Here is a 19187-nt window from a genome sequence, read left to right as displayed (position 1 = left end):
AGTTTTAAATGGGCGGTCTCCTTATTCTGACACTATGACCCCTCGTCTTAGTTGCCCCATGAGTGGAAATATCCTCTCTGCATCCACCTTGTCGAGCCCCATCATTGGGCCCAAGTTTCCGCCCTCTGGAAAAACGGCGCATCTCGATAAGGTGCACCGACTTTCTGGAAGAAAAAGGGCGCCGAAAAATTACCTTGTGATTCTCCGGTCTCCTCAGGACGTATTCGTGCTCGGCATGGCGCAGCACAAGGGGTCGGGGGCAGAGCCAGGTCCTGGCGCTGAAAACAGTGCTGGGACCTCTGCACATGCACGCTAGAGTGTGCGTGCATGTGCAGTAGCTGTAGGTCCCGAGGCTGCGTGGGAGGGGCCGACGCAAGCCCTGGCCGAATGGGCTCACTGGGCGAAGATTGGACTTGGACCTCCCTCCCGTTCATCCCCCCCCCTCCATTCCCCCCTCTTCTTCCCCCACCCCTCCTCTTCTCCCCTCCCCGTCTTCTTCCACCACCCCCATCGGCAGCGGGGCTCGCCCACCTGGCATCTCGCTGGGGGCGGGCCCCACCCAAAGTGTCGACGGTAGCGGCGGCCCGTTCAGCCTCTTCCCCTCCTCCCTCCTGTTCAGCCTTCTCTCCCCCTCCCTCTTCTCCCCTCCCTCCCCCCACCTCCATGTCGTCAGCGGGGCCTGCCGGCATCTCGCTGGGGGCAGGCCCCGCCCGAAGTGTCAGCGGCAGCCCGACCCGGCCCATTCAGCTTCGGCGGCCTAGTCCGTTCAGTTGAGCCTCTCCCCCCTCCCTCCCTCCCTCCCTCACACCTCTCCTCTCCTTCTCCCTCCCTCCTCTCTCCCCCTCCCTCCCTCCCTCCTCTCTCTCTCTCCTCTGTGTCAGAAACACAGAGACAGCGAGAGAGAGAGACACTGGGGGCCGGGGTCGTCCTAGCATGCTGCTGGAGGGCTCCCGGTGCTGCAGTAGGTGAGTAGAAATAATTTTTTATTTATTAATTGATTGATTTTTTATTCTTTTTATATTTTATTTTTAAAAACATTTTTGATTGATTTATTGATTGATTTATCATTTATTATTGATGATGGCTCTTTATTTGTTAAAGTGAAGTGTTTAATGTTTGTAAATTCTCTCCACCCCTCCCCATCTTTTGTTCCCTACGCCTGATTTATAAGTGTAAGCAAGGTTTTTCTGAGCGTACAAAAATCTACACTTACTCCATTCTAAGTTAGTTTGGAGTAAGTTTTCCAAACTGCTGCCTAAACTTGCAAAACAGGCATAAGTGGCTGGACATGCCCCCTTTTGAAAAAAAAATCTGTTCTAAAATGAAACTATTCTAACTGACTAGAACTGGAGCAAACTAAATGCCGAGAATTGCAATTTCTAAGATGCTCCATTCTAAACTAGTGCTCCAAAAAAATAGGAGCAACTCAGGTCGAAACTTGAGCCTATTATCTTATAAGTTTCAATAAGATCTTCTGAACTCCAATGAGTACAGGCCCAAACTACTCAACCTATCTTCAACCCTCAACTCCGGAATCAACCTAGTGAACCTTCTCTGAACTGTGTCCAATACAAGTATATCCTTCCTTAAATATGGAGACCAAAACTGTATGCAGTTGTCTAGGTGTGGCCTTATCAATATCCTGTACAGTTGTAGCAGGACTTCTCTGCTTTTATATTCCATCCCCCTTGCAATAAAGGCCAACATTGCACTTGCTGTACCTGCATACTCACGTTTTGTGTTTCATGCACAAGGACCCCCAGGTCTCTCTGTACTGCAGCACTTTGCAATTTTTCTCCATTTAAATTATAATTTACTTTTCTATTTTTTCTGCCAAAGTGGATAACCTCACATTTTCCCACATTATACTCCATCTGCCAAATTTTTGCCCACTCACTTAGCATGTCTGTATCCTTTGCAGATTTTGTGTGTCCTCCTCACAATTTGCTTTCCCACCCATCTTTGTATCATCAGCAAACTTGGCTACATTACTCTCGGCCTCTTCATCCAAGTCATTAATATAGATTAGAAATAGTTGAGGCTCCAGTACCGATCCCTGCGGCACCCCACTAGTTACCTTTTGCCAACTGTAAAATTACTCATTTATCCCGACTCTCTGTTTTCTTTTAAGTTAGCCAATCCTCTATCCATGCTAATATATTACCCCCAACCCCGTAAACTTTTATCTTGTGCAGTAACCTTTTATATGGCACCTTATCGACTGCCTTCTAGAAATCCAAATGCATCACATCCACTGGTTCCCCCTTATCCACCCTGCTCGTTACATCCTCAAAGAACTCCAGCAAATTTGTCAAACATGATTTCCCTTTCATAAAACCATACTCACTCTGCTTGATTGAATTATGCTTTTCCAAATGTCCCGCTACTGCTTCCTTAATAATGGGCTCTAGCATTTTCCCAACGACAGATGTTAGGCTAACTGGTCTATCGTTTCCTACTTTTTGTCTGCCTCCTTTTTTTAAATAGAGACGTTACATTTGTGGTTTTCCAATCTGCTGGGAATCCAGAATCCAGGGAATGTTGATAGATTACAACCAATGCAGCCACTATCTCTGCAGCCATTTATTTTAAGACCCTAGGATGTAAGCCATCAGGTCCAGGGGCCTTGTCCGCCTTTAGTCCCATTATTTTACCGAGTACTACTTCTTTAGTGATAGTGATTGTATTAAGTTCCTCCCTCCCTATAGCCCTTTGATTATCCACTATTGGGATTTTTTTAGTATCTTCTACCGTGAAGACCAATACAAAATATTTGTTCAACGTCTCTGCCATTTCCCTGTTCTCCATTATTAATTCCCCAGTCTCATCCTCTTGGGGACCAACATTTACTTTAGCCACTCTTTTCCTTTTTATGTACCTGTAGAAACTCAACTATCTGTTTTTATATTTCGTGCTAGTTTACTTTCATAATCTATCTTCCCTCTATATCATTTTTTTTTTAGTCGTTCTTTGTTGGCTTTTAAAAGGTTCCCAATCTTCTGGCCTCCCACGAGTCTTGGCCACATTGTATGACCTTGTTTTCAATTTGATACCATCACTTACTTCCTTAGTTAGCCACGGATGATTAGCCCTTATCTTAGTCTTTCCCTCTCATTGGGATATATGGATATATTTTTGTTGCAAGTTATGAAATATCTCCTTAAATATCTGCCACTTCTCATCAACCGTCCCATACTTTAATCTATTTTCCCAGTCCACTTTAGCCAACTCTACCTTCATAACTTTGTAGTTTCCTTTATTTAAGCTTAGGACACTGGTTTGAGATCCAACTTTCTCACCCTCCAACTGAATTTGAAATTCAACCATGTTATGGTCACTCATTCCTAGAGGATCCTTTACTAGGAGATAATTTATTAATCCTGTCTCATTACACAGTACCAGATCTAAGATAGCCTGCTCCCTGGTTGGTTCCGTAACATTCTGTTCAAGGAAACTATTCCGGATACACTTTATGAACTTTTCCTCAAGGCTACCCTGGCCAATTTGCTTTGTCCAATCAATATGAAGGTTAAAATCGCCCATGATTATTGCCATTCCTTTTTTACAAGCCCCCATTATTTCTTGATTTATACTCTGTCCAACAGTGTAGCTACTGTAAGGGGGCCTATAGGCAATTTTTTCCCCTTATTATTCCTTATCTCCACAAACTGATTCAACATCTTGATCTTCTGAGCCAATATCGTTTCTCACTAATGCACTGATCTCATCCTTGATTAACAGTGCTACACCATCTCCTTTTCCTTTCTGTCTGTCCTTCCGAATTGTCAAATACCCCTGAATATTTAGTTCCCAATCCTGGTCACCTTGCAACCATGTCTCCGTAATGGCTATCAGATCATTCCCATTTGTATCTATTTGTGCCGTCAACTCATCTATTGTGTTACGAATGCCACGTGCATTCAAATAAAGAGCTTTTAAATTTGTTTTTCTTTACCATTTTTTCCTGCTTTGACCCCACTTTTGATGCACCTTTATGTTTATACATTCTGTCCCTTCCTGGCACGCTCTGGTTTTAATTTCCCCCAGTGCTACCCTGCTCTATTGCCTTCTCTTTATTCTTTGACTTTTTACATTTTCGCTCACCTGAATCCAACCCTCCCCCCCACCTCCTCACCCCCCGCTAATTAGTTTAAAGCCCTTTCTATAGCTCTAATTATTTGATTAGCAGGAAGACTTATTGGGAAAAGAAAAAATGAGCTCTACAACTTATCCTGGATTGTGGTAAATTGGAGAACATCGTAATATATGGGGAAGAGAAGGAATGAACACTGTGTCGTTTCTTCTGATATCAAAGGCTCCAATGAGCCACTGAACCAAATACTTCCAAGTATCTATATGATAAATTATAAAACTGGTTTGACAGCTAGTAGGAAAGTAATTTGAGCCCCAACACCTGAATAACTTATGCAAATAAAAGTACATGGAACTTAATTTTATCTACACAATTTGCTTACATGGAAAGACTGAATATATGAAGGTTTTCTTCCGTGAGGATCTACATAACTCAGGTAGGAGGCAAGTTCCAAATTTAACACTTGAAATTACATGACAGTTCTGATGTGAACTATACAAGTGCAATACTCCACCAGTCCTTACAGCCCAACTCAATGCATAACACAAATACAAAACATTCTTTCTTTTCAAATTCCAAGAAATAATGCTTTTACCAGTTCAAGTTCTATACAACCATGCCCAGTGCTGTCAAACTTGATGTCCCCAGCTTGTGCCACCTTGGTTGTCTCAAGGCCTGGCTGAGAGCAATGTAGGATGAGAACTAATCGACTGACTTCTCAGCTGCAAGTGTTGATAATAGTTCTATCAATCGCAGATGAATTGAAACGTTTTTGGTCTGTGACAACATATACAGCTACCTGATATACACTTGTCATGTGTCGGCCGTAAAAAGACCTGCATTTATATAGCACCTTTCACAATATCTCAAAGCACTTTTCAGCCAATCAATTACTTTTGAAGTGTAGTCACTGTTGTAATGCAGGAAACGTAGCAGCCAATTTGCACATAACAAGGTCCCATAAACAGCAAATAGATAATGACCAGATAATTTGTTTTAATGATGTTGATTGAGGGATAAATATTGGCCAGAACACTGGGGAGAACTCCCCTGTTCTTCAAAATAGTACTGCACTGGAATGTCAGCCTAAATTATGTGCTCAAGTGTCTGGAGTGGAACTTGAACCCACGACCTTCTGACTCAGAGGCACGGCTGACACCCATTGTCATAAAAAAATCTCAAAACTGCTATAATAGACACAAAATAACAAAACACAGCTATGATTACAACCTGAAATCTCAGCTCAGATACCGAGTAGAAGTGACTCAATTTCCACTCTTATTTAATCTGAACCCCCTCTACAAGATTACTTATAGACAAATGCTTGGGAGCAAATAATTTTTTGTTAGAAAATGTGCAGTTTGTCACATGTTGAAAGAAATTCTATTTAAAGTATATGAAACTTGCAATACTGTAAACTTCCTGCAAAATAACAAAAAGGATTATATTTCTGCCAATTCTTCGCATCTATCTCACAAAAGATCTTTAAAAGTGTTAAATCTCACTCCATCAGTCCAGATAATATCTCCCCACAACCTCGATCAGAGGCACTTGTGTTAACCACAGGAAGGTATGTGGTGGAGTTTTGGGTGGAAGACACAGCTCACCACATTTTTTTTTAACAGGAAGAGGATTATTAGGTACACAAGGAGACCACAACAGCACTGAGCAGGGCTGACAAATTTTCAGTTCCTTGTAAGACCGTTAACTAAAACCACAGACTTACTTTAATGTACTTTGTGGATGTCTAAGATAATTGCAACACCGTCAAAAGATAAAAGAGATCAAATATAAACAACCTCTGCCCTCCCCAAAATTATTCATCCAAAAAGATGCGTCAAAGAAAAGCGGGATCTGTATTAAGAACAGTATTCAGTTTTATTCATGCTCCTAACTGCTGGTTGCCAAGAGTGACTGGCTTCCACTGTTTGGTTTTCAGTGTGTACCTTCGATTCTTTTTTTTAAATTGACCGTCATAACTTTCAATTTTCATCATTTGGCATCATTTAACTGCAGATAAATTATTTTTCTCTTGTTGCCGACAGACCATGTGGAATAATCAATGTACACAACTGTATTTTAATCTCTTGATTTGGCTGCATTTTCAGCCATTCCAGTATACATTTTCATTTTGGCACCAAGATCATTTTTCAAACTTATTTCTTTCCCCATTTTTATTTTCATGAACTTACCTCCATACAATCTTACTTACCGAGATTGTAGAGGAATAGCTTCTGCTGAGAGAAGCTTTTTCTGCTACTTTGAACAATTTTTTTTGGATCCTGCAGGCCACACACCAACTGCATTGAAAATGCTATTCGGTGGAACAGGAGAACAGTCAAGCAACAAGTTCTGTTGCCCAACTGGGACGAGGAGCAGCCTCTAGTCAAGACAGCACAGCTGAAATTAGCAATTTATTGGAGGTTTGCATGCTTAGTAAGTTCAGAGTTCCCTGCTGTCAATCTTGTGACATTGAGTAACTGTGACAAAAAATATTTTCTTTGTCTAGTTTAACTTAGTAGCTGTCCACTTAAGTTCAACCACAAGAGGGCAAGAGTTTAGGAGCCAGCTACAGTGACTCTTGAACCAAACTTAGGTGAACACTGTTGCAAGTTTGATTTAGTTGACTGAGAAGCCAGACTACTTTTGAATAAACAGACTGTGTAATTTGTTCCACAGTATGTATGACAGTTAGTTGTTGATGAATGTGGTCGATCGTTACTCAAAATCCAGGAAGTACCAGTAATTGTTTTCAGCGAAATTTATGGATCAGTGATTGCTGAAATCTGGAAATCATCTTGGTATTGTGAAGAGAATAGTCTAACCATGTATCAGCTCCTGCAATGGAAAAAAAATACAGGAAGATAAACACTGCGTATATAAAAGTATTCTCCAAGTCACATATCATTCTGACTTGGACATTTATTACTGTTCCATCATCGTCAACGAGTCAGAATCCTGGAATTCCCGACCAAACCCCATTGTGGGAGCACGATCAGCACAAAGTCTGCAGTGGTTCAAGGAGAAAGACCACTACCACCTTCTGAGGGCAATTAGGGGTGGATAATAAATGTGGCCTTGGCTGCCTCACCCACATCCCAAGAACAAACATAGAAAACAAGAGATGAACATTAGACTGCAACACCTTATATTGTTTGATTTTCAATGAGCTGGGTGGAAGATTTCCTCTTGTAACTATGCATACATACTTATATCACAGTCTGTCTGTTATTCATTTGTTCATCTCAACAACAACAACTTGCATTTATATAGTGCCTTTAATGTAGAAAGCGACTGACAAGACATTGGTGAAGGATGGTGTGGTAGACCATGTCAAAGGCAGCAAAAAAGTTGAGGACAAAGAGATACTGCACCACAATCACAGAGGATGTTGTTTGTGACTCCGATAAGGTCATTTTATGCATGTGGCAAGTGCACAAAACTGATTGGAGACTCAAACGGAATAGCGGGAAAGATGGGCCATGAATCGGCATGAAAGCAATATCTTTGGAGCCTAAAGTAAGTACAGGTAGTCATTCTACCACACTCGCAAATGTAAGTGACCATTTCGATTTTTCATTTAGCCAGAATTCAATTGAGCATGACTGCTAACTTGACTGGAAAGTCAACAGAATAAAAATTCACACGGAAGACCGATTCCCGAAAAAATTTTAAATTCAGAAAGCTGAAGTCATTGGCACAGAATTATTCCTCTTCCCTGCAAGGTATACTTAAAAGTCAAACAATTCTATCTCTTAAAACATTCCTTCCCATCATTAACCATACGTTGGCTGCAGAAATATGCCATTTGTGCAACTTCACCATTTTTAGTTACATTCCATCAAAGAACGAAGGAGTAAGAGTAGACAGTAGCCTTAGCAAAGCAACAACATGTTTCTTTGTTGAATATAGTAACATAATAGTCAACAACGCATATAACCAACACCATCTTGCACTCTAAACATTTTATATAAACAGATGTCTGCTCACATCTGTTTGACAGCATTTTTAAAATTGTGCTTAGCCTCAGTACACCCAACCCCAGTGATTCAGTTAGCAAATGGCCGCATATAGTTTCACCACTATTCCTGGCCAGAATGGAGATGATTGGGTAATTTCCCTGTCAATCACACCTGAAGACTCCACCCCTAACTCATTGGCTGGCACAGTGGTGTCAACAGACATTCTGAACCAATACTGTGGGGTTGCTTCAAATAACTCAGGAGATTAACTGATATCGTGAAGGGTTTGGAGGACTTTTGCAGCTCTGACCCATTCCTTGTCCTCCTCTCGGAAATTGGGACCTCGTGGTCATTTAAGCAATGGTGCTACTTATTCTCAGGAGCGTCGAAGTCAACTGTGTCTCAGTGGGTATCACTCTCACCTCTGAGTCAGAAGGTTATGGGCTCAAGTCCCAGGGACTTGAGCACAAAAATCTAGGCTGACACTCCCATTGTGGTGCTGAGGGAGCGCCGCACTGTCGGAAGTATCATCTTTCGGATGAGATATTAAACCGAGGCCCCGACTGCTCTCTCAAGTGAATGTAAAAGATCCCATGGCACTATTTCAAAGAAGAGATGGGGAGTTATTCCAGGTGTCCTGGCCAATATTTATCCCTCAATCAACATAACAAAAACAGATTATCTGGTCATTATCACATTGCTGTTTGTGAAAGTTTGCTGTGCGCAAATTGGCTGCCGCGTTTCCTACATTACAACAGTGACTACACTCCAAAAGTACTTTATTGGCTGTAAAGCCATTTGAGTCGTCCGGTGGTCATGAAAGGCACTATATAAATCCAAGTCTTTTTTTCAAAGAATATGAAGAACTGTGATGTCAGATCAATCTTATGTAATGTCCAGTTTTAAAATATGATGTTTGCAGCTTGCAGTGGTGGCTGAACTCCATGGAAGCAGTGCTACGATTAAGTTGAGCTCTTCAGCAACAGTTTGGCCACATCTCTGTAAGGGAACTCCAGTGCAGTGACTAAAACTGCGCCAAAACACAGGAACTACTGAAATAGAAACATAGCAAGATACAAAGTAGAAGGAGGCCATTTCGGCCCATCGTGTCCACGCAGCTGACAAAGAGCCACAAGGCCCTTGGTCAGCAGCCCTGAAGGTTACATATAAACCTATGAACAATGACGGAAAGGCAAAGAACATCCAGCCCAACCAGTCCGCCTCACACAACTGCGACACCCTTTATACTGAAACATTCTACACTCCACCCCAACGGAGCCATGTGATATCCTCGGAGAGGCAAAAACCAGGTAAAAACCCAGGCCAATTTAGAGAGAAAAAATCTGGGAAAATTCCTCTCCGACCCATCCAGGCGATCGAAACTAGATCACCCTGGCCGTATTCAATTCCCTGCAGCACTTACTGCGTCGGCCAACAAAAGGTCATCCACTCTAATCCCAATTACCAGCTCTGGGTCGATAAACCTGCAGGTTACTGCACTTTAAGTGCACATCCAACCAGCTCTTAAAAGTGGTGAGGGTTTCTGCATCCACCACTCTTCCAGGCAGCGAGTTCCAGATCCCCACAACCCTCTGCGTAAAGAAGCTCCCGCTCAAATCCTCTCGAAACCTTACACCACCCACCTTAAAACTATGCCTCCTCCACCAATGGAAACTGTCCACTATGTCCAGGCCCTTCAATATTTTGTACACCATCATCATCATAGGCAGTCCCACGAACGAGGATGACTTGCTTCCACAGGTGTTTCAATGAAGGAGATAGAAACATAGAAAATAGGTGCAGGAGTAGGCCATTCAGCCCTTCGAGCCTGCACCACCATTCAATAAGATCATGGCTGATCGTTCACCTCAGTACCCCTTTCCTGCTTTCTCTCCATACCCCTTGATCCCTTTAGCCGTAAGGGCCATATCTAACTCCCTCTTGAATATATCCAATGAACTGGCATCAACAACTCTCTGCGATAGGGAATTCCACAGGTTAACAACTCTCTGAGTAAAGAAGTTTCTCCTCATCTCAGTCCTAAATGGCTTAACCCTTATCCTTAGACTATGTTTCCTGGTTCTGGACTTCCCCAACATCGGGAACATTCTTCCTGCATCTAACCTGTCCAGTTCCGTCAGAATTTTATATGTTTCTATGAGATCCCCTCTCATCCTTCTAAACGCCAGTGAATACAGGCCCAGTCGATCCAGTCTCTCCTCATATGTCAGTCCAGCCATCCCTGGAATCAGTCTGGTGAACCTTCGCTGCACTCCCTCAATAGCAAGAATGTCCTTCCTCAGATTAGGAGACCAAAACTGAACACAATATTCCAGGTGAGGCCTCACTAAGGCCTTGTACAACTGCAGTAAGACCTCCCTGCTCCTATACTCAAATCCCTAGCTATGAAGGCCAACATACTATTTGCCTTCTTCACCGTCTGCTGTACCTGCATGCCAACTTTCAATGCCTGATGTACCATGATACCCAGGTCTCGTTGCACCTCCCCTTTTCCTAATCTGCTACCATTCAGATAATATTTTGCCTTCGCGTTTTTGCCACCAAAGTGGATAACCTTACATTTATCCACATTATACTGCATCTGCCACGCGTTTGCCCACTCACCTAACTTGTCCAGGTCACCCTGCAGTTTTTTAGCGTCCTCCTCACAACTCACACCGCCACTCAGCTTAGTGTCATCTGCAAACTTGGGAATATTACACTCATCTAAATCATTAATATATATTGTAAATAGCTGGGGTCCCAGCACGGGGCCCTGCGACCATTCTGAAAAGGACCCGTTTATCCCATCTCTCTGCTTCCTGTCTGCCAACCAATTCTCTATCCACGTCAGTACATTACCCCCAATACCATGTGCTTTAATTTTGCACACCAATCTCTTGTGTGGGACCTTGTCAAAAGCCTTTTGAAAGTCCAAAGACTGGTTCTCTCTTGTCCACTCTACTAGTTACATTCTCAAAAAATTCTAGAAGATTTGTCAAGCAGGATTTCCCTTTCATAAATCCATGCTGACTTGTACCGATCTCATCACTGCTTTCCAAATGTGCTGCTATTTCATCTTTAATAATTGATTCCAACATTTTCCCCACTACTGATGTCAGGCTAACCGGTCTATAATTACCCGTTTTCTCTCCCTCCTTTCTTAAAAATTGGTGTTACATTAGCTACCCTCCAGTTCATAGGAACCAATCCAGAGTCGATAGACTGTTGGAAAATGATCACCAATGCATCCACTATTTCTAGGGCTACTTCCTTAAGTACTCTGGGATGCAGTCTATCAGGCCCCGGAGATTTATCGGCCTTCAATCCCATCAATTTCCTTAACACAATTTCCCGCCCAATAAGGATTTCCTTCTGTTCTTCCTTCTCACTAGACCCTCGGTCCCCTAGTATTTCCAGAAGGTTATTTGTGTCTTCCTTCGTGAAGACAGAACCAAAGTATTTGTTTAACTGGTCCGCCATTTCTTTGTTTCCCATTATAAATTCACCTGAATCTGACTGCAAGGGACCTACATTTGTCTTAACTAATCTTTTTCTCTTCACATATCTATAGAAGCTTTTGCAGTCGGTTTTTATGTTCCCAGCAAGCTTCCTCTCATACTCTATTTTCCCCTTCGTAATTAAACCCTTTGTCCTCCTCTGCTGTATTACAAAATTCTCCCAGTCCTCAGGTTTGCTGCTTTTTCTGACCAATTTATATGCCTCTTCCTTGGATTTAACACTATCCTTAATTTCCCTTGTTAGCCACGGTTGAGCCACCTTCCCCGTTTTATTTTTACTTCAGACAGGGATGTCCAATTGCTGAAGTTCATCTATGTGATCGTTAAATGTTTGCCATTGCCTATCCACCGTCTACCCTTTAAGTATCACTCTATTGTATCCAATTCACGTCTCATACCATCAAAGTTACCTTTCCTTAAGTTCAGGACCCTAGTCTCTGAATTAACTGTGTCACTCTCCATCTTAATAAAGAATTCTATCATATTATGGTTCCTCTTCCCCAAGGTGCCTCGCACAACAAGATTGCTAATTAGTCCTTTCTCATTACACATCACCCAGTCTAGGATGGCCAGCCCTCTAGTTGGTTCCTCGACATATTGGTCTAGAAAACCCTAATACACTCCAGGAAATCTTCCTCCACCGCATTGCTACCAGTTTGGTTAGCCCAATCAATATGTAGGTTAAAGTCGCCCATGATAACTGCTGTACCTTTATTGCACGCATCCCTAATTTCTTGTTTGATGCCGATGTTCCAATCCTGAATTCCAATTGAGGGTTTGGAAGATGTCTGTGCGTGAATTTTTTTAAACATGTGGTGATCGTTGCACACCAGCCACCACACGGGCTTGACAGAGCTAAGTCTTGGTCCAGTGGCAAGGGTTAACCAAGACGACTGGGGACCTGCTCTGCTGCACGGATCTAGCGCGCACACATATCGCAGTGTGGGCTGGCCCGTGCTCCTCTGGGTCCTCGGCTCTTCTGGGCCCCGTACCCTCTTTTGTCGCACCTCCGCCACGATCTCTCGCCGCTCATCTGCCCCGACCTGTCCACTACAAGATGCACTGCAGCAACTCACCAAGGCTTCTTCGACAGCACTCTCCAACCCGTGACCTCTACTGCCTAGAAGGACAAGGGCAGCAGGTGCAAGGGAACACCACCCCCTCCAAGTTATAAACCATCCTGACTTGGAAATATATCGCCAGTCTTTCATCGGCACTGGGTCAAAATCCTGTGACTGTTTCCCTAACAGCATAGTGGGAGTACGATCATCACATAGACTGCATAGGTTCAAGAAGGCAGCTCACTGCCATCTTCTCAAGGGCAATTAGTGATGGGCAATAAATGCTGGCCTTGTCAACAATATCCAGATCCATGAATGAATTAAAAAAAGGCTGTAGATGCTAAAACAATTGGGGGCCGAAATTGCCCAGCGCTGGAAACGCGGCGCACCAACCGTGTTTCGACTGTTTTTACCGGCGTGGTTGATGGGGTGGCTTCTTGAGCAAAATTCCACTCTTTGGCTTTTTTTCTGCGGACCTTAAGTCGGTCATAATGGGGGCGGATGTGCGGCGGTGAGTAGAAGTTCACACATTGGAGCGGCAGAGGTTGGGGGCGGGCGGAGTGACCACCGCTGTCAGTCATCAGCGTAGCGCTGATTACATCATCACGGTGCCGCATCACCATGTTATAGAAACATAGAAACATAGAAAATAGGTGCAGGAGCAGGCCATTCAGCCCTTCTAGACCTGCACCGCCATTCAATGAGTTCATGGCTGAACATGAAACTTCAGTACCCCCTTCCTGCTTTCTCGCCATACCCCTTGATCCCCCGAGTAGTAAGGACTTCATCTAACTCCCTTTTGAATATATTTAGTGAATTGGCCTCAACTACTTTGTGGTAGAGAATTCCACAGGTTCACCACTCTCTGGGTGAAGAAGTTTCTCCTCATCTCGGTCCTAAATGGCTTACCCCTTATCCTTAGACTGTGACCCCTGGTTCTGGACTTCCCCAACATTGGGAACATTCTTCCTGCATCTAACCTGTCTAAACCCGTCAGAATTTTAAACGTTTCTATGAGGTCCCCTCTCATTCTTCTGAACTCCAGTGAATACAAGCCCAGTTGATCCAGTCTTTCTTGATAGGTCAGTCCCACCATCCCGGGAATCAGTCTGGTGAATCTTCGCTGCACTCCCTCAATAGCAAGAATGTCCTTCCTCAAGTTAGGAGACCAAAACTGTACACAATACTCCAGGTGTGGTCTCACCAAGGCCCTGTACAACTGTAGCAACACCTCCCTGCCCCTGTACTCAAATCCCCTCGCTATGAAGGCCAACATGCCATTTGCTTTCTTAACCGCCTGCTGTACCTGCATGCCAACCTTCAATGACTGATGTACCATGACACCCAGGTCTCGTTGCACCTTCCCTTTTCCTAATCTGTCACCATTCAGATAATAGTCTGTCTCTCTGTTTTTACCACCAAAGTGGATAACCTCACATTTATCCACATTATACTTCATCTGCCATTCATTTGCCCACTCACCTAACCTATCCAAGTCACTCTGCAGCCTCATAGCATCCTCCTCGCAGCTCACACTGCCACCCAACTTAGTATCATCCGCAAATTTGGAGATACTACATTTAATCCCCTCGTCTAAATCATTAATGTACAATGTCACTCCCCTTCAGTTAAAGGGGAGATCGGTGCGATTCTTTAAGTTCGGTCCACTGGGCCACCGGGGAGGGTTTCGGCTGGGCCAGCAGCCTGGCACTCAAGGGGGTGGCAGGCTGCCTGTAGGCATAATTGTCGGCCCGACATGGCAGTTGGCCGACAAAAGAAAAAGGCGGCCTTAGCAGTAGGTCCTCCCCTTTAATGGCAGCCGCGCCGCCATTTTGCAAGTACTCTAAGCACAGTGCATCAGCAGAAAAAGCTGCTGGTGGCACTGAGCGGCGGCAGCAATATTTTACCGAAGGAATTTCGCGATCAGGGGGCGGGGGGAGAGGGGGGGGGGGAGAACATCAGTGGTGCGCACTCTGATGGCGCACCTAGGACAGATCAGCAGCAGCGGAGTGGTAGTGGGGGGAGCGGGTCACCGCAGGAATACCATAGGCACGAAATTTTCAAAATGGCAGCCATTCCACAAAAAATCGGCGGCTATTGCACTCCGCAGCATGGCTGCCGATTTCCGGCGGTAACAGGCCTTAAGGAAAGGGGCAATTTCGGCCCCTTGGAACTTTCAAGCTTGAGATGGATAGATTTTTGCTAGGTAAAGGTATCAAGGGATATGGTGCAATGGCGGGTAAATGGAGTTGTACAGATCAGTCATGATCTAATTGAATGGCAGAGCAAGCCCGAGAGGCTGAATCACCTACTCATGTTCTGAATACATCATTCTCTGGTCAGGACTTTTGCCACACATTTAATTGTTCAAATGTCCAAAAAGAGTAGTAGCTATCCATAATTACACCCTCAGTTCAAAAGCATCGCCCTCAATAAAAAACTTAGCGATGTCTTCCTACACGCGAGGAGCACTACAAAAATGCAAGCAGTTGTAATACACCAGTAAGCAAACTATCAAATAGAGTCAATGGCTCCAAGTTTCCACATGATTTGCTCCTGATTTTTAGGAGCAACTGGTGTAGAACGGAGTATCTTAGAAATCGGAATTCTCCACATTTAGTTTTCTGCAGTTCTAGTCAGGTAGAACAGTTTCACTTTGGAACAGAATTTTTTTTTCAAAAGGGGGCGTGTCCGGCCACTGACGCCTGATTTGAAAGTTTCCACAGTGAAAACGTACTCCAAACTAACTTAGAATGGAGCAAGTGAAGATTTTTGTACGCTTGAAAAAACCTTGTCTACACTTTAAAAAAATCAGGCGCAGGTTACAAATTAGGCGTAGTGAACGAGGTTGGGGGGGGGGAGGGGGGGGAAGGGAAGTCATTAAATTCGACAATCAATCCTTAGTTATACTTATACAAATATTATACAAATAAATCCAACCTGAATAAAAATTTATAAGGAAAGAAAAGATTAAATAAACCATGTTCCTACCTGTGTGAAAGTGCTTCAGGCAGGCCTTTCAGGCAGCGGTGTGGCGTCAGTGTCTCTCGACGGCAGGGGCAGACAGCAAGCAGCCTTCGAGCTGAGCTGCGGTGCTTGAGGCAGGCCTTCATTCCCGCAAAGATGCAGCACCCGGACGGACTTGAGGCCATTCGGCCATGGGATTGCAGTGGCGTCAGTGGCTGGCCGGGAGCCGAAGAATCAGGAGCGGACGTGAGGCCATTCGGCCATGGGATTTCAGCGGCGTCAGTGGCTGGTCGGGAGCAGCAGCAGCCTTCGAGCTGAGCTGCGGTGCTTGAGGCAGGGGTGTGGCGTCAGTGTCTCTCGACGGCAGGGGCAGGCAGCAAGCAGCCTTCGAGCTGAGCTGCGGTGCTTGAGGCAGGCCTTCATTCCCCGCGAAGATGCAGCACCCGGACGGACTTGAGGCCATTCGGCCATGGGATTGCTGCGGCGTCAGTGGCTGGCCGGGAGCAGCAGCAGCCTTCAAGCTGTGAGGGGGACTGACTGCGGCCATTTGGACAGGGAGAGGCAGCCACATCGACATCTTTATATTTAAATTTGCAGAATGGGTGCACCACATATTATGCAATGGTTTGCTTCCTCATGCAAGAAATTCTTCGTTCTTGGTGGAAGTTGATCCATTGCAAAGTTGAATTGGCACTTTTATTTCTCCAAACACACAGTCCTTAATTTGCAGGCACCGGTTCTGCAAGTTTAGCAGTGAAAAGCTGAACTCACTGATTTCAGTAGGTGATTTATTCAGCAGTGCTGCTAAAAGCATTCCCTCACACACAGAAATATCAAGAAAATTAAAATACAAGCCTTTGCAGGGGTCCAAGAAACAAATCCTCACTTTTTCTGCAGCACTTTTAAAAATGGCCGAGTGCCAATGTTTACTTCAGACTGCGCGTGCGCAAACGCTCCAACGCGCTCGCGCAGGGTTGCCGGCACCAAGAAGCCTCATTTAAATTGTACCCGCCCCCTCCTACTTACAAAATCGGCGCGAGTGGTAGGCTCCTCCCCCCTGTGCGCCGCGCCAAGCAGACATCGAGCTCCTTGAATACTGCATTTTTTTTCAGGCGCCATTTTCAGCGCGAAAAACAGGCGCCCAGCTCTAAGGTGCGCCTTTTTCGCCGCGTGTGGAAACTTGGGGCCTTTGAACTTACTAATTTTGTACTCAACCTAGCGATGCATCCAAGTATTTGATTAACCTTGTTATAATAGGCACAATGACTGGAAAGTTTCAGTCAATCATCTCACCTACTCCTTTTCCGTCTTTGCTTTTGGGTATTTGTGCTGTATCCATGCTTTGTGTTTCCTGTTTCAATATGCATTAGCTTATATTAATCCATTTTAAAATCCATCTATCATTGTTTAACTCCTCTATCTGATTTATCCAGATCTCTGCAAAGCCTATCAATGTCCTCTGCAATAGTTACTTACAGCTTAGTGCCATCAATACGTTTATAATAATACAACCTTCCTCTCACTCCATATTGTTTATAGGTGTACAATATCAATGCTCATCAAAAGTGTGCTACTGTATCCAACTGCAAGTCACATTAAGTGCAGTGTCTTTTGGCTGACACAATTTCATTTAAGAAAAACAAGACATCTTAGCAAACAATCACCAACTTCTTGGATTTAACTGCACTTTTGAGGTCTCCTCTCAACCTTCTCTGTTCCAATGAGAACAAACCCAGCTTATCCAATCTGTCCTCATAACTAAGATTCTCCATTCCAGGCAGCATCCTAGTAAATCTAGGAAATAAGACATCAGCATTTCAATAATTACTTGTTAATTGGGGATGAATTTAAATGCTGTCAAATAGGTAATCCATTTGTCAACACAACTGTCCGAGAATACCGCTGAATCAAATTCAGGGGGCTGGGTGGGGGGCAGTGGAGCAAAACGGGTCGTATCAGATCGGTCGCCCATTATACGGAGCGCCTGATATTCAGTTCCAGGCATTTTGTGCCACCGGCAGAGGTGAATTTCTAGCCCAGAATGTTTAAACTGCTTCTTCAGCCGCAAGCTCTCTAAGTGAAGACTCCCACATCAACACAAATCTGCCGGATTTTTATTTAGACTGGTAGTGAAGAAGACTATCCAGTGAGCCTTCCCGTCTATCAGTTATCTTACTGGGGCCTGTCATTGCACACGGACAGCTCGTACCGCTGTCGTGATGTCGTAATGCACACGACTGCTCTCTGGTCAAAATATTGCGGCTGACCTGCATGTTCACAGAATGCTGGGCAATGCAATGCAGACAGTTGATTGGAAGACCAATGGCACACTAGAAAACTAAATGTGTGAGAACAACTTAATTAGCTCACTCTACTATGACTAAACATTAGTTTCTCAATACCTTAGTCAAGATAACAGTGTGCTTAGACAAGTGTTCAAGTGAACGTATGGCAAGAGGGAGTCTCAACATTTTTATTCACAAAATTACACGAAACCAAAATCTACTGATTAAATCAAACACTTCAGGGTATGAATTCTGATAAAAGCAGAAAGGTTAGGACCGAAGTTGGACAATCGGGCATAGCATATACTTAAAACAATACTTTGCACTTTGGAATTTCATCAGAACGCGACTGCCGAGAAGGAATCATAAAATCATACAGCACACAGAAGGAGGCCATTTGGCCCATTGTGTATGTGCCAGCTCATTGAAGAGCTATCCAATCTGTCCCATTTCCCTGCTCTTTCCCCATAGCCCTGTAAATTTCTCCAGTATAAGTCCAATTCTCTTTTGAAAGTTACTATTGATTCTGCTTCCGACACCCCTTCAGGCAATGTATCCTAGATCGTTAGCAACTCGATGCGTAAAAATGTTTTTCCTTATCTGCCCTAGTTTTTTTGCCAATTATGTTAAATCTGTGCGCACTGGTTACAAACCCTCCTACCAATGGAAACAATTTATTCCGATCTACTTTATCAAAATGCCCTCATGATTTTGAACACCTCTATTAAATCTTCCCTTAACCTTCTCTACTAGCTTCTCTGGTCTCTCCACATAAGTGAAGTCCTTCATCCCTGGTACCATTCTAGTACATCTCCTTGCACCCTCGACAAGGCCTTGCCGTCCTTCCTGAAGTGTGGTGCCCAGAATTGGACACAATACTCTTCTCTAGGAGTGTAGAAGAGCATGACAACAGCAGCACCAGGCGTACCTGAAAATGAGGTGCCAACCTGGTGAAGCTACAACACAGGACTATATACATGCTAAACAGCGGAAGCAGCACGCTATAGACAAAGCTAAGCGATTCCACAACTAATGGATCAAATCAAAGCTCTGCAGTCCTACTACATCCAGTGAGGGTAGACAATTAAACAACTAACGGGAAGAAGCAGTTCCATGAACATCCCCGTCCTCAAAGATAGCGGAACCCAGCATGTGAGTGCAAAAGACAAGGCTGAAGTGTTCACAACCATTTTCAGCGAGAAATGCTAGTGGATGATCCATCTCGGCCTCCACTGGAAGTCCCCACCACGGGTGCCAGTCTTTAGCCAATTCGATTCACTCCACGTGAGATCAAGAAA

General features: G+C 44.1%; 1 protein-coding gene across 7 annotated transcripts in view; it reads right to left on the bottom strand.

Annotated features, from left to right (window-relative positions):
- The window catches only part of dlg5a (discs, large homolog 5a (Drosophila)), a 240416-nt gene that overhangs the window by 165517 nt on the left and 55712 nt on the right, over window positions 1-19187 (bottom strand). The gene's annotated exons all lie outside the window — the stretch shown is intronic.

Source organism: Pristiophorus japonicus, chromosome 22, assembly GCF_044704955.1.
Source record: "Pristiophorus japonicus isolate sPriJap1 chromosome 22, sPriJap1.hap1, whole genome shotgun sequence".
Taxonomy (NCBI): Eukaryota; Metazoa; Chordata; class Chondrichthyes; family Pristiophoridae; genus Pristiophorus; species Pristiophorus japonicus.
This window is presented reverse-complemented; position numbering and strand designations above follow the sequence as displayed.